The 9,740-nt window shown below is 46.8% G+C and overlaps 22 non-coding genes across 22 annotated transcripts; all 22 read right to left on the reverse strand.

Moving 5' to 3' along the window:
* Window positions 1–346: 346 nt before the first annotated feature.
* trnal-uag (transfer RNA leucine (anticodon UAG)) lies at window positions 347–428 on the reverse strand. The gene has a single exon. It is a non-coding gene; the product is annotated as a tRNA-Leu (tRNA).
* A 136-nt stretch (window positions 429–564) lies between these two features.
* LOC131110729 (U5 spliceosomal RNA) lies at window positions 565–679 on the reverse strand. The gene has a single exon (XR_009120988.1). It is a non-coding gene; the product is annotated as a U5 spliceosomal RNA (small nuclear RNA).
* A 403-nt stretch (window positions 680–1,082) lies between these two features.
* On the reverse strand, window positions 1,083–1,164 carry trnal-aag (transfer RNA leucine (anticodon AAG)). Its single transcript has one exon. It is a non-coding gene; the product is annotated as a tRNA-Leu (tRNA).
* Window positions 1,165–1,300: 136 nt separating this feature from the next.
* LOC131110759 (U5 spliceosomal RNA) lies at window positions 1,301–1,415 on the reverse strand. The gene has a single exon (XR_009121018.1). It is a non-coding gene; the product is annotated as a U5 spliceosomal RNA (small nuclear RNA).
* Window positions 1,416–1,818: 403 nt separating this feature from the next.
* trnal-uag (transfer RNA leucine (anticodon UAG)) lies at window positions 1,819–1,900 on the reverse strand. Its single transcript has one exon. It is a non-coding gene; the product is annotated as a tRNA-Leu (tRNA).
* A 255-nt stretch (window positions 1,901–2,155) lies between these two features.
* On the reverse strand, window positions 2,156–2,237 carry trnal-aag (transfer RNA leucine (anticodon AAG)). Its single transcript has one exon. It is a non-coding gene; the product is annotated as a tRNA-Leu (tRNA).
* Window positions 2,238–2,476: 239 nt separating this feature from the next.
* Window positions 2,477–2,588, reverse strand: LOC131110745 (U5 spliceosomal RNA). The gene has a single exon (XR_009121004.1). It is a non-coding gene; the product is annotated as a U5 spliceosomal RNA (small nuclear RNA).
* A 403-nt stretch (window positions 2,589–2,991) lies between these two features.
* On the reverse strand, window positions 2,992–3,073 carry trnal-uag (transfer RNA leucine (anticodon UAG)). Its single transcript has one exon. It is a non-coding gene; the product is annotated as a tRNA-Leu (tRNA).
* Window positions 3,074–3,345: 272 nt separating this feature from the next.
* On the reverse strand, window positions 3,346–3,427 carry trnal-aag (transfer RNA leucine (anticodon AAG)). The gene has a single exon. It is a non-coding gene; the product is annotated as a tRNA-Leu (tRNA).
* A 238-nt stretch (window positions 3,428–3,665) lies between these two features.
* On the reverse strand, window positions 3,666–3,780 carry LOC131110684 (U5 spliceosomal RNA). Its single transcript, XR_009120941.1, has one exon. It is a non-coding gene; the product is annotated as a U5 spliceosomal RNA (small nuclear RNA).
* A 404-nt stretch (window positions 3,781–4,184) lies between these two features.
* On the reverse strand, window positions 4,185–4,266 carry trnal-uag (transfer RNA leucine (anticodon UAG)). The gene has a single exon. It is a non-coding gene; the product is annotated as a tRNA-Leu (tRNA).
* A 136-nt stretch (window positions 4,267–4,402) lies between these two features.
* Window positions 4,403–4,517, reverse strand: LOC131110730 (U5 spliceosomal RNA). The gene has a single exon (XR_009120989.1). It is a non-coding gene; the product is annotated as a U5 spliceosomal RNA (small nuclear RNA).
* A 403-nt stretch (window positions 4,518–4,920) lies between these two features.
* trnal-aag (transfer RNA leucine (anticodon AAG)) lies at window positions 4,921–5,002 on the reverse strand. The gene has a single exon. It is a non-coding gene; the product is annotated as a tRNA-Leu (tRNA).
* A 136-nt stretch (window positions 5,003–5,138) lies between these two features.
* On the reverse strand, window positions 5,139–5,253 carry LOC131110770 (U5 spliceosomal RNA). The gene has a single exon (XR_009121029.1). It is a non-coding gene; the product is annotated as a U5 spliceosomal RNA (small nuclear RNA).
* Window positions 5,254–5,656: 403 nt separating this feature from the next.
* trnal-uag (transfer RNA leucine (anticodon UAG)) lies at window positions 5,657–5,738 on the reverse strand. The gene has a single exon. It is a non-coding gene; the product is annotated as a tRNA-Leu (tRNA).
* Window positions 5,739–5,993: 255 nt separating this feature from the next.
* On the reverse strand, window positions 5,994–6,075 carry trnal-aag (transfer RNA leucine (anticodon AAG)). Its single transcript has one exon. It is a non-coding gene; the product is annotated as a tRNA-Leu (tRNA).
* A 239-nt stretch (window positions 6,076–6,314) lies between these two features.
* LOC131110746 (U5 spliceosomal RNA) lies at window positions 6,315–6,426 on the reverse strand. The gene has a single exon (XR_009121005.1). It is a non-coding gene; the product is annotated as a U5 spliceosomal RNA (small nuclear RNA).
* A 403-nt stretch (window positions 6,427–6,829) lies between these two features.
* trnal-uag (transfer RNA leucine (anticodon UAG)) lies at window positions 6,830–6,911 on the reverse strand. Its single transcript has one exon. It is a non-coding gene; the product is annotated as a tRNA-Leu (tRNA).
* Window positions 6,912–7,183: 272 nt separating this feature from the next.
* trnal-aag (transfer RNA leucine (anticodon AAG)) lies at window positions 7,184–7,265 on the reverse strand. Its single transcript has one exon. It is a non-coding gene; the product is annotated as a tRNA-Leu (tRNA).
* Window positions 7,266–7,503: 238 nt separating this feature from the next.
* Window positions 7,504–7,618, reverse strand: LOC131110685 (U5 spliceosomal RNA). Its single transcript, XR_009120942.1, has one exon. It is a non-coding gene; the product is annotated as a U5 spliceosomal RNA (small nuclear RNA).
* A 404-nt stretch (window positions 7,619–8,022) lies between these two features.
* Window positions 8,023–8,104, reverse strand: trnal-uag (transfer RNA leucine (anticodon UAG)). Its single transcript has one exon. It is a non-coding gene; the product is annotated as a tRNA-Leu (tRNA).
* Window positions 8,105–8,363: 259 nt separating this feature from the next.
* On the reverse strand, window positions 8,364–8,445 carry trnal-aag (transfer RNA leucine (anticodon AAG)). Its single transcript has one exon. It is a non-coding gene; the product is annotated as a tRNA-Leu (tRNA).
* Between the last annotated feature and the right edge of the window lie 1,295 nt (window positions 8,446–9,740).

Genomic DNA, 9,740 nt, shown 5'->3' on the forward strand with positions numbered 1-9,740 from the left:
TGTCACTGTGAGTCTGACGTGTGGTGAATGTTATAAAACAGACTGAAACCGTAAGGGTCTTCATATCTCTCTGGCCGGCTACTACGTCAACCATTATGAGTTGTTTGGAAAGGTTGACAACAACAGTGTTTCTGCAAAGCCTGCTTTGTACCCTCAGCAGACACTGTTACGAGACAGCTCCCGTCAAGAATTCCTCTGGGCCAAAGGAGTCCATCTGTCTCTTGGGTAGAAAGGGAGCAAACTTTTCCCTACGAAGCCCTGGGGTGGCAAGGTCAGTTGGGCAAGAAAAAATTTCAGGAAGAGATGCCTAAAGTCTAGGATGTTGACACATTATTTAGACTCTTGTTGGCAGTGGTGGGATTTGAACCCACGCCTCAAATGAGACTGGAGCCTAAATCCAGCGCCTTTGACCACTCGGCCACACTACCTCTGAAAGGGGGTGTCCTTTCCCTAACCCTTACCCTAACCACAACCCTAACCCGAACCCTAACCCTAACCACAACCACACACGTAACCCATTTGACTGGAATCAAAGGGCTGCTTCTTACTTTGAACATTGAGAAACACTCTGCTGAGAGCAGAGTAGCAAAAATTGGCAGTATACTCATGCTGTTCCTCCCCACGGAAATCTTTAGTAAAAGGCGAAAGATTTGTACGATCTGAAGAGAAACATGAGCGCTACCGATGTCGCCAAAGTCAAAGGGACAGCCATTTGCTGATACCCCTGAAAGTCAAGGTGTCACTGTGAGTCTGACGTGTGGTGAATGTTATAAAACAGACTGAAACCGTAAGGGTCTTCCTATCTCTCTGGCCGGCTACTACGTCAACCATTATGAGTTGTTTGGAAAGGTTGACAACAACAGTGTTTCTGCAAAGCCTGCTTTGTACCCTCAGCAGACACTGTTACGAGACAGCTCCCGTCAAGAATTCCTCTGGGCCAAAGGAGTCCATCTGTCTCTTGGGTAGAAAGGGAGCAAACTTTTCCCTACGAAGCCCTGGGGTGGCAAGGTCAGTTGGGCAAAAAAATTTTCAGAAAGAGATGCCTAAAGTCAAGGATGTTGACACATTATTTAGACTCTTGTTGGCAGTGGTGGGATTGGAACCCACGCCTCAAATGAGACTGGAGCCTTAATCCAGCGCCTTTGACCACTCGGCCACACTACCTCTGAAAGGGGGTGTCCTTTCCCTAACCCTTACCCTAACCACAACCCTAACCCTAACCCTAACCACAACCACACCCACAAACCTAACCCATTTGACTGGAATCAAAGAGCTGCTTCGTACTTTGAACATTGAGAAACACTCTGCTGAGAGCAGAGTAGCAAAAATTGGCAGTATACTCATGCTGTTTCTCCCCACGGAACTCTTTAGTAAAAGGCGAAAGATTTGTACGATCTGAAGAGAAACATGAGCGCTACCGATGTCGCCAGAGTCAAAGGGACAGCCATTTGCTGATACCCCTGAAAGTCAAGGTGTCACTGTGAGTCTGACGTGTGGTGAATGTTATAAAACAGACTGAAACCGTAAGGGTCTTCCTATCTCTCTGGCCGGCTACTACGTCAACCATTATGAGTTGTTTGGAAAGGTTGACAACAACAGTGTTTCTGCAAAGCCTGCTTTGTACCCTCAGCAGACACTGTTACGAGACAGCTCCCGTCAAGAATTCCTCTGGGCCAAAGGAGTCCATCTGTCTCTTGGGTAGAAAGGGAGCAAACTTTTCCCTACGAAGCCCTGGGGTGGCAAGGTCAGTTGGGCAAAAAAAATTTCAGGAAGAGATGCCTAAAGTCAAGGATGTTGACAAATTATTTAGACTCTTGTTGGCAGTGGTGGGATTTGAAACCACGCCTCAAATGAGACTGGAGCCTAAATCCAGCGCCTTTGACCACTCGGCCACACTACCTCTGAAAGGGGGTGTCCTTTCCCTAACCCCTAACCCTAACCCGAACCCTAACCCTAACCACAACCAGACCCACAAACCTAACCCATTTGACTGGAATCAAAGGGCTGCTTCTTACTTTCAACATTGACAAACACTCTGCTGAGAGCAGAATAGTAAAAATTGGCAGTATACTCATGCTGCTCAAGTCAAACAGCCCCAGTATCACAAGATGCCTAAAGTCAAGGATGTTGACAAAGTATTGCTTTGGACTCTTAGTGGCAGTGGTGGGATTTGAACCCACGCCTCAAATGAGACTGGAGCCTTAATCCAGCGCCTTTGACCACTCGGCCAAACTACCTCTGAAAGGCGGTTTGACTGCAATCAAAGGACTGCTTCATACTTTCAAAATTGACAAACACTCTGCTGGCGAGCAAAACGGCACATACGCACGGCTCGCAGATGATATCGACATCTTCCATGTGTCCAACAGCTGCTTCTGCCAAATGGGTTGGGTGCCGCAACACCGTTCCAGACATCAAACTCGCAACCGTTTGACTGGAACCAAAGGGCTGCTTCTTACTTTGAACATTGAGAAACACTCTGCTGAGCAGAGTAGCAAAAATTGGCAGTATACTCATGCTGTTCCTCCCCACGGAAATCTTTAGTAAAAGGCGAAAGATTTGTACGATCTGAAGAGAAACATGAGCGCTACCGATGTCGCCAGAGTCAAAGGGACAGCCATTTGCTGATACCCCTGAAAGTCAAGGTGTCACTGTGAGTCTGACGTGTGGTGAATGTTATAAAACAGACTGAAACCGTAAGGGTCTTCCTATCTCTCTGGCCGGCTACTACGTCAACCATTATGAGTTGTTTGGAAAGGTTGACAACAACAGTGTTTCTGCAAAGCCTGCTTTGTACCCTCAGCAGACACTGTTACGAGACAGCTCCCGTCAAGAATTCCTCTGGGCCAAAGGAGTCCATCTGTCTCTTGGGTAGAAAGGGAGCAAACTTTTCCCTACGAAGCCCTGGGGTGGCAAGGTCAGTTGGGCAAAAAAATTTTCAGGAAGAGATGCCTAAAGTCAAGGATGTTGACAAATTATTTAGACTCTTGTTGGCAGTGGTGGGATTTGAAACCACGCCTCAAATGAGACTGGAGCCTAAATCCAGCGCCTTTGACCACTCGGCCACACTACCTCTGTAAGGGGGTGTCCTTTCCCTAACCCTTACCCTAACCACAACCACAACCCTGACCCGAACCCTAACCCTAACCACAACCACACCCACAAACCTAACCCATTTGACTGGAATCAAAGGGCTGCTTCTTACTTTCAACATTGACAAACACTCTGCTGAGAGCAGAATAGCAAAAATTGGCAGTATACTCATGCTGTTCAAGTCAAACAGCCCCAGTATCACAAGATGCCTAAAGTCAAGGATGTTGACAAAGTATTGCTTTGGACTCTTAGTGGCAGTGGTGGGATTTGAACCCACGCCTCAAATGAGACTGGAGCCTTAATCCAGCGCCTTTGACCACTCGGCCACACTACCTCTGAAAGGCGGTTTGACTGCAATCAAAGGACTGCTTCTTACTTTCAAAATTGACAAACACTCTGCTGGCGAGCAAAACGGCACATACGCACGGCTCGCAGATGATATCGACATCTTCCATGTGTCCAACAGCTGCTTCTGCCAAATGGGTTGGGTGCCGCAACACCGTTCCAGACATCAAACTCGCAACCGTTTGACTGGAACCAAAGGGCTGCTTCTTACTTTGAACATTGAGAAACACTCTGCTGAGAGCAGAGTAGCAAAAATTGGCAGTATACTCATGCTGTTCCTCCCCACGGAAATCTTTAGTAAAAGGCGAAAGATTTGTACGATCTGAAGAGAAACATGAGCGCTACCGATGTTGCCAGAGTCAAAGGGACAGCCATTTGCTGATACCCCTGAAAGTCAAGGTGTCACTGTGAGTCTGACGTGTGGTGAATGTTATAAAACAGACTGAAACCGTAAGGGTCTTCATATCTCTCTGGCCGGCTACTACGTCAACCATTATGAGTTGTTTGGAAAGGTTGACAACAACAGTGTTTCTGCAAAGCCTGCTTTGTACCCTCAGCAGACACTGTTACGAGACAGCTCCCGTCAAGAATTCCTCTGGGCCAAAGGAGTCCATCTGTCTCTTGGGTAGAAAGGGAGCAAACTTTTCCCTACGAAGCCCTGGGGTGGCAAGGTCAGTTGGGCAAGAAAAAATTTCAGGAAGAGATGCCTAAAGTCAAGGATGTTGACACATTATTTAGACTCTTGTTGGCAGTGGTGGGATTTGAACCCACGCCTCAAATGAGACTGGAGCCTAAATCCAGCGCCTTTGACCACTCGGCCACACTACCTCTGAAAGGGGGTGTCCTTTCCCTAACCCTTACCCTAACCACAACCCTAACCCGAACCCTAACCCTAACCACAACCACACACGTAACCCATTTGACTGGAATCAAAGGGCTGCTTCTTACTTTGAACATTGAGAAACACTCTGCTGAGAGCAGAGTAGCAAAAATTGGCAGTATACTCATGCTGTTCCTCCCCACGGAAATCTTTAGTAAAAGGCGAAAGATTTGTACGATCTGAAGAGAAACATGAGCGCTACCGATGTCGCCAAAGTCAAAGGGACAGCCATTTGCTGATACCCCTGAAAGTCAAGGTGTCACTGTGAGTCTGACGTGTGGTGAATGTTATAAAACAGACTGAAACCGTAAGGGTCTTCCTATCTCTCTGGCCGGCTACTACGTCAACCATTATGAGTTGTTTGGAAAGGTTGACAACAACAGTGTTTCTGCAAAGCCTGCTTTGTACCCTCAGCAGACACTGTTACGAGACAGCTCCCGTCAAGAATTCCTCTGGGCCAAAGGAGTCCATCTGTCTCTTGGGTAGAAAGGGAGCAAACTTTTCCCTACGAAGCCCTGGGGTGGCAAGGTCAGTTGGGCAAAAAAATTTTCAGAAAGAGATGCCTAAAGTCAAGGATGTTGACACATTATTTAGACTCTTGTTGGCAGTGGTGGGATTGGAACCCACGCCTCAAATGAGACTGGAGCCTTAATCCAGCGCCTTTGACCACTCGGCCACACTACCTCTGAAAGGGGGTGTCCTTTCCCTAACCCTTACCCTAACCACAACCCTAACCCTAACCCTAACCACAACCACACCCACAAACCTAACCCATTTGACTGGAATCAAAGAGCTGCTTCGTACTTTGAACATTGAGAAACACTCTGCTGAGAGCAGAGTAGCAAAAATTGGCAGTATACTCATGCTGTTCCTCCCCACGGAACTCTTTAGTAAAAGGCGAAAGATTTGTACGATCTGAAGAGAAACATGAGCGCTACCGATGTCGCCAGAGTCAAAGGGACAGCCATTTGCTGATACCCCTGAAAGTCAAGGTGTCACTGTGAGTCTGACGTGTGGTGAATGTTATAAAACAGACTGAAACCGTAAGGGTCTTCCTATCTCTCTGGCCGGCTACTACGTCAACCATTATGAGTTGTTTGGAAAGGTTGACAACAACAGTGTTTCTGCAAAGCCTGCTTTGTACCCTCAGCAGACACTGTTACGAGACAGCTCCCGTCAAGAATTCCTCTGGGCCAAAGGAGTCCATCTGTCTCTTGGGTAGAAAGGGAGCAAACTTTTCCCTACGAAGCCCTGGGGTGGCAAGGTCAGTTGGGCAAAAAAAATTTCAGGAAGAGATGCCTAAAGTCAAGGATGTTGACAAATTATTTAGACTCTTGTTGGCAGTGGTGGGATTTGAAACCACGCCTCAAATGAGACTGGAGCCTAAATCCAGCGCCTTTGACCACTCGGCCACACTACCTCTGAAAGGGGGTGTCCTTTCCCTAACCCCTAACCCTAACCCGAACCCTAACCCTAACCACAACCAGACCCACAAACCTAACCCATTTGACTGGAATCAAAGGGCTGCTTCTTACTTTCAACATTGACAAACACTCTGCTGAGAGCAGAATAGTAAAAATTGGCAGTATACTCATGCTGCTCAAGTCAAACAGCCCCAGTATCACAAGATGCCTAAAGTCAAGGATGTTGACAAAGTATTGCTTTGGACTCTTAGTGGCAGTGGTGGGATTTGAACCCACGCCTCAAATGAGACTGGAGCCTTAATCCAGCGCCTTTGACCACTCGGCCACACTACCTCTGAAAGGCGGTTTGACTGCAATCAAAGGACTGCTTCATACTTTCAAAATTGACAAACACTCTGCTGGCGAGCAAAACGGCACATACGCACGGCTCGCAGATGATATCGACATCTTCCATGTGTCCAACAGCTGCTTCTGCCAAATGGGTTGGGTGCCGCAACACCGTTCCAGACATCAAACTCGCAACCGTTTGACTGGAACCAAAGGGCTGCTTCTTACTTTGAACATTGAGAAACACTCTGCTGAGCAGAGTAGCAAAAATTGGCAGTATACTCATGCTGTTCCTCCCCACGGAAATCTTTAGTAAAAGGCGAAAGATTTGTACGATCTGAAGAGAAACATGAGCGCTACCGATGTCGCCAGAGTCAAAGGGACAGCCATTTGCTGATACCCCTGAAAGTCAAGGTGTCACTGTGAGTCTGACGTGTGGTGAATGTTATAAAACAGACTGAAACCGTAAGGGTCTTCCTATCTCTCTGGCCGGCTACTACGTCAACCATTATGAGTTGTTTGGAAAGGTTGACAACAACAGTGTTTCTGCAAAGCCTGCTTTGTACCCTCAGCAGACACTGTTACGAGACAGCTCCCGTCAAGAATTCCTCTGGGCCAAAGGAGTCCATCTGTCTCTTGGGTAGAAAGGGAGCAAACTTTTCCCTACGAAGCCCTGGGGTGGCAAGGTCAGTTGGGCAAAAAAATTTTCAGGAAGAGATGCCTAAAGTCAAGGATGTTGACAAATTATTTAGACTCTTGTTGGCAGTGGTGGGATTTGAAACCACGCCTCAAATGAGACTGGAGCCTAAATCCAGCGCCTTTGACCACTCGGCCACACTACCTCTGTAAGGGGGTGTCCTTTCCCTAACCCTTACCCTAACCACAACCACAACCCTGACCCGAACCCTAACCCTAACCACAACCACACCCACAAACCTAACCCATTTGACTGGAATCAAAGGGCTGCTTCTTACTTTCAACATTGACAAACACTCTGCTGAGAGCAGAATAGCAAAAATTGGCAGTATACTCATGCTGTTCAAGTCAAACAGCCCCAGTATCACAAGATGCCTAAAGTCAAGGATGTTGACAAAGTATTGCTTTGGACTCTTAGTGGCAGTGGTGGGATTTGAACCCACGCCTCAAATGAGACTGGAGCCTTAATCCAGCGCCTTTGACCACTCGGCCACACTACCTCTGAAAGGCGGTTTGACTGCAATCAAAGGACTGCTTCTTACTTTCAAAATTGACAAACACTCTGCTGGCGAGCAAAACGGCACATACGCACGGCTCGCAGATGATATCGACATCTTCCATGTGTCCAACAGCTGCTTCTGCCAAATGGGTTGGGTGCCGCAACACCGTTCCAGACATCAAACTCGCAACCGTTTGACTGGAACCAAAGGGCTGCTTCTTACTTTGAACATTGAGAAACACTCTGCTGAGAGCAGAGTAGCAAAAATTGGCAGTATACTCATGCTGTTCCTCCCCACGGAAATCTTTAGTAAAAGGCGAAAGATTTGTACGATCTGAAGAGAAACATGAGCGCTACCGATGTCGCCAGAGTCAAAGGGACAGCCATTTGCTGATACCCCTGAAAGTCAAGGTGTCACTGTGAGTCTGACGTGTGGTGAATGTTATAAAACAGACTGAAACCGTAAGGGTCTTCATATCTCTCTGGCCGGCTACTACGTCAACCATTATGAGTTGTTTGGAAAGGTTGACAACAACAGTGTTTCTGCAAAGCCTGCTTTGTACCCTCAGCAGACACTGTTACGAGACAGCTCCCGTCAAGAATTCCTCTGGGCCAAAGGAGTCCATCTGTCTCTTGGGTAGAAAGGGAGCAAACTTTTCCCTACGAAGCCCTGGGGTGGCAAGGTCAGTTGGGCAAGAAAAAATTTCAGGAAGAGATGCCTAAAGTCTAGGATGTTGACACATTATTTAGACTCTTGTTGGCAGTGGTGGGATTTGAACCCACGCCTCAAATGAGACTGGAGCCTAAATCCAGCGCCTTTGACCACTCGGCCACACTACCTCTGAAAGGGGGTGTCCTTTCCCTAACCCTTACCCTAACCACAACCCTAACCCGAACCCTAACCCAACCACACCCACAAACCTAACCCACTTGACTGGAATCAAAGGGCTGCTTCTTACTTTCAACATTGACAAACACTCTGCTGAGAGCAGAATAGCAAAAATTGGCAGTATACGCATGCTGTTCAAGTCAAACAGCCCCAGTATCACACGATGCCTAAAGTCAAGGATGTTGACAAAGTATTGCTTTGGACTCTTAGTGGCAGTGGTGGGATTTGAACCCACGCCTCAAATGAGACTGGAGCCTTAATCCAGCGCCTTTGACCACTCGGCCACACTACCTCTGAAAGGCGGTTTGACTGCAATCAAAGGACTGCTTCTTACTTTCAAAATTGACAAACACTCTGCTGGCGAGCGAAACGGCACATACGCACGGCTCGCAGATGATATCGACATCTTCCATGTGTCCAACAGCTGCTTCTGCCAAATGGGTTGGGTGCCGCAACACCGCTCCAGACATCAAACTCGCAACCGTTTGACTGGAATCAAAGGGCTGCTTCTTACTTTCAACAAGAAGCATGACGCCATTAGTCATGTGTCATCTGGTCAGCAGGGGGGAATCCCATATATATTTGGCACCGATACCAAGGGTTTGCCAATTTGGGAAGAATGCCAGGGCTCTCCAAAAGAGTCCAACACAAGTGTCACACAAGGTTCTAGAAATGGTCCCTGGGAATAACTAGGATTTTAATCTGGACTAACATAACATAATAACCACATGGGAAACAAAACACAGAGTGTTTGAATGCCTTTTAAAAAAGTGGGTTCTGGTCATTATGGCAGAGCGGTTGAAGGCGCTGCATTCAGGTTGCAGTCTCCAATGAGGTGTGGTTTTGAATCCCACTTCTGACAGCTTCTTGCATCTTGAAGTGGCGTCACCCTTCATTCCAAAGTGGCCCAGGGTGCTCCTCCAGGGCAGTAAACCAGGGGTGTTTTTCAACATGACGGCTGCTGAAAAGTGTGCAAAGTCGACCTATTGCGTTTCTCCTGAAAAGAGTCTTTGTACTTCAAAATGACCTCTGATAGAAAATACTAGTTATTTGTACTATTTGTCTTTCTCTGGAGCAGGGTTTCTATCCTTTTTCTCCCTCAGGGTTTTAGGATTTTTTTTCCCGCTCCTTCTACAAATATTTGCTTTGCAATTTGATGATTAAGAAATGATTGGCAGGGAATTGTGAAATACATTTCAGACTTATCACTATTATATTATGAAACTAACAATTGTACTAAGAATCCAATATATCATGTGGCTTAACCATTGTATTGTCAGCACAATATGTTATGAATATTTACGAGCACCTGACCACTTCCCTGTTAAATAAATGTGTTGCATCCAGAAAGCCACTCAACCAAACTTAAGTTACACATTTTAAGGGAATGAACCTTGTTGGAGACATGACCCCAACTGAAACAGGAAAAGTAGGGGCCCAGACTTGTATTCAGCAGCTTTTAACAAGGAACTGAAACAGGATGCAAACTGAACTGTCCCAACTGTAACTAACCCTATCTATGATGTAATCACAAACTGTTTCACCCCTTGTCTCATGATTTACTTGCTACTCGACTCAATAAATAGC

The sequence above is a fragment of the Doryrhamphus excisus genome, chromosome 23 (genome assembly GCF_030265055.1).
Source record: "Doryrhamphus excisus isolate RoL2022-K1 chromosome 23, RoL_Dexc_1.0, whole genome shotgun sequence".
In the NCBI taxonomy this organism is placed as follows: Eukaryota; Metazoa; Chordata; class Actinopteri; order Syngnathiformes; family Syngnathidae; genus Doryrhamphus; species Doryrhamphus excisus.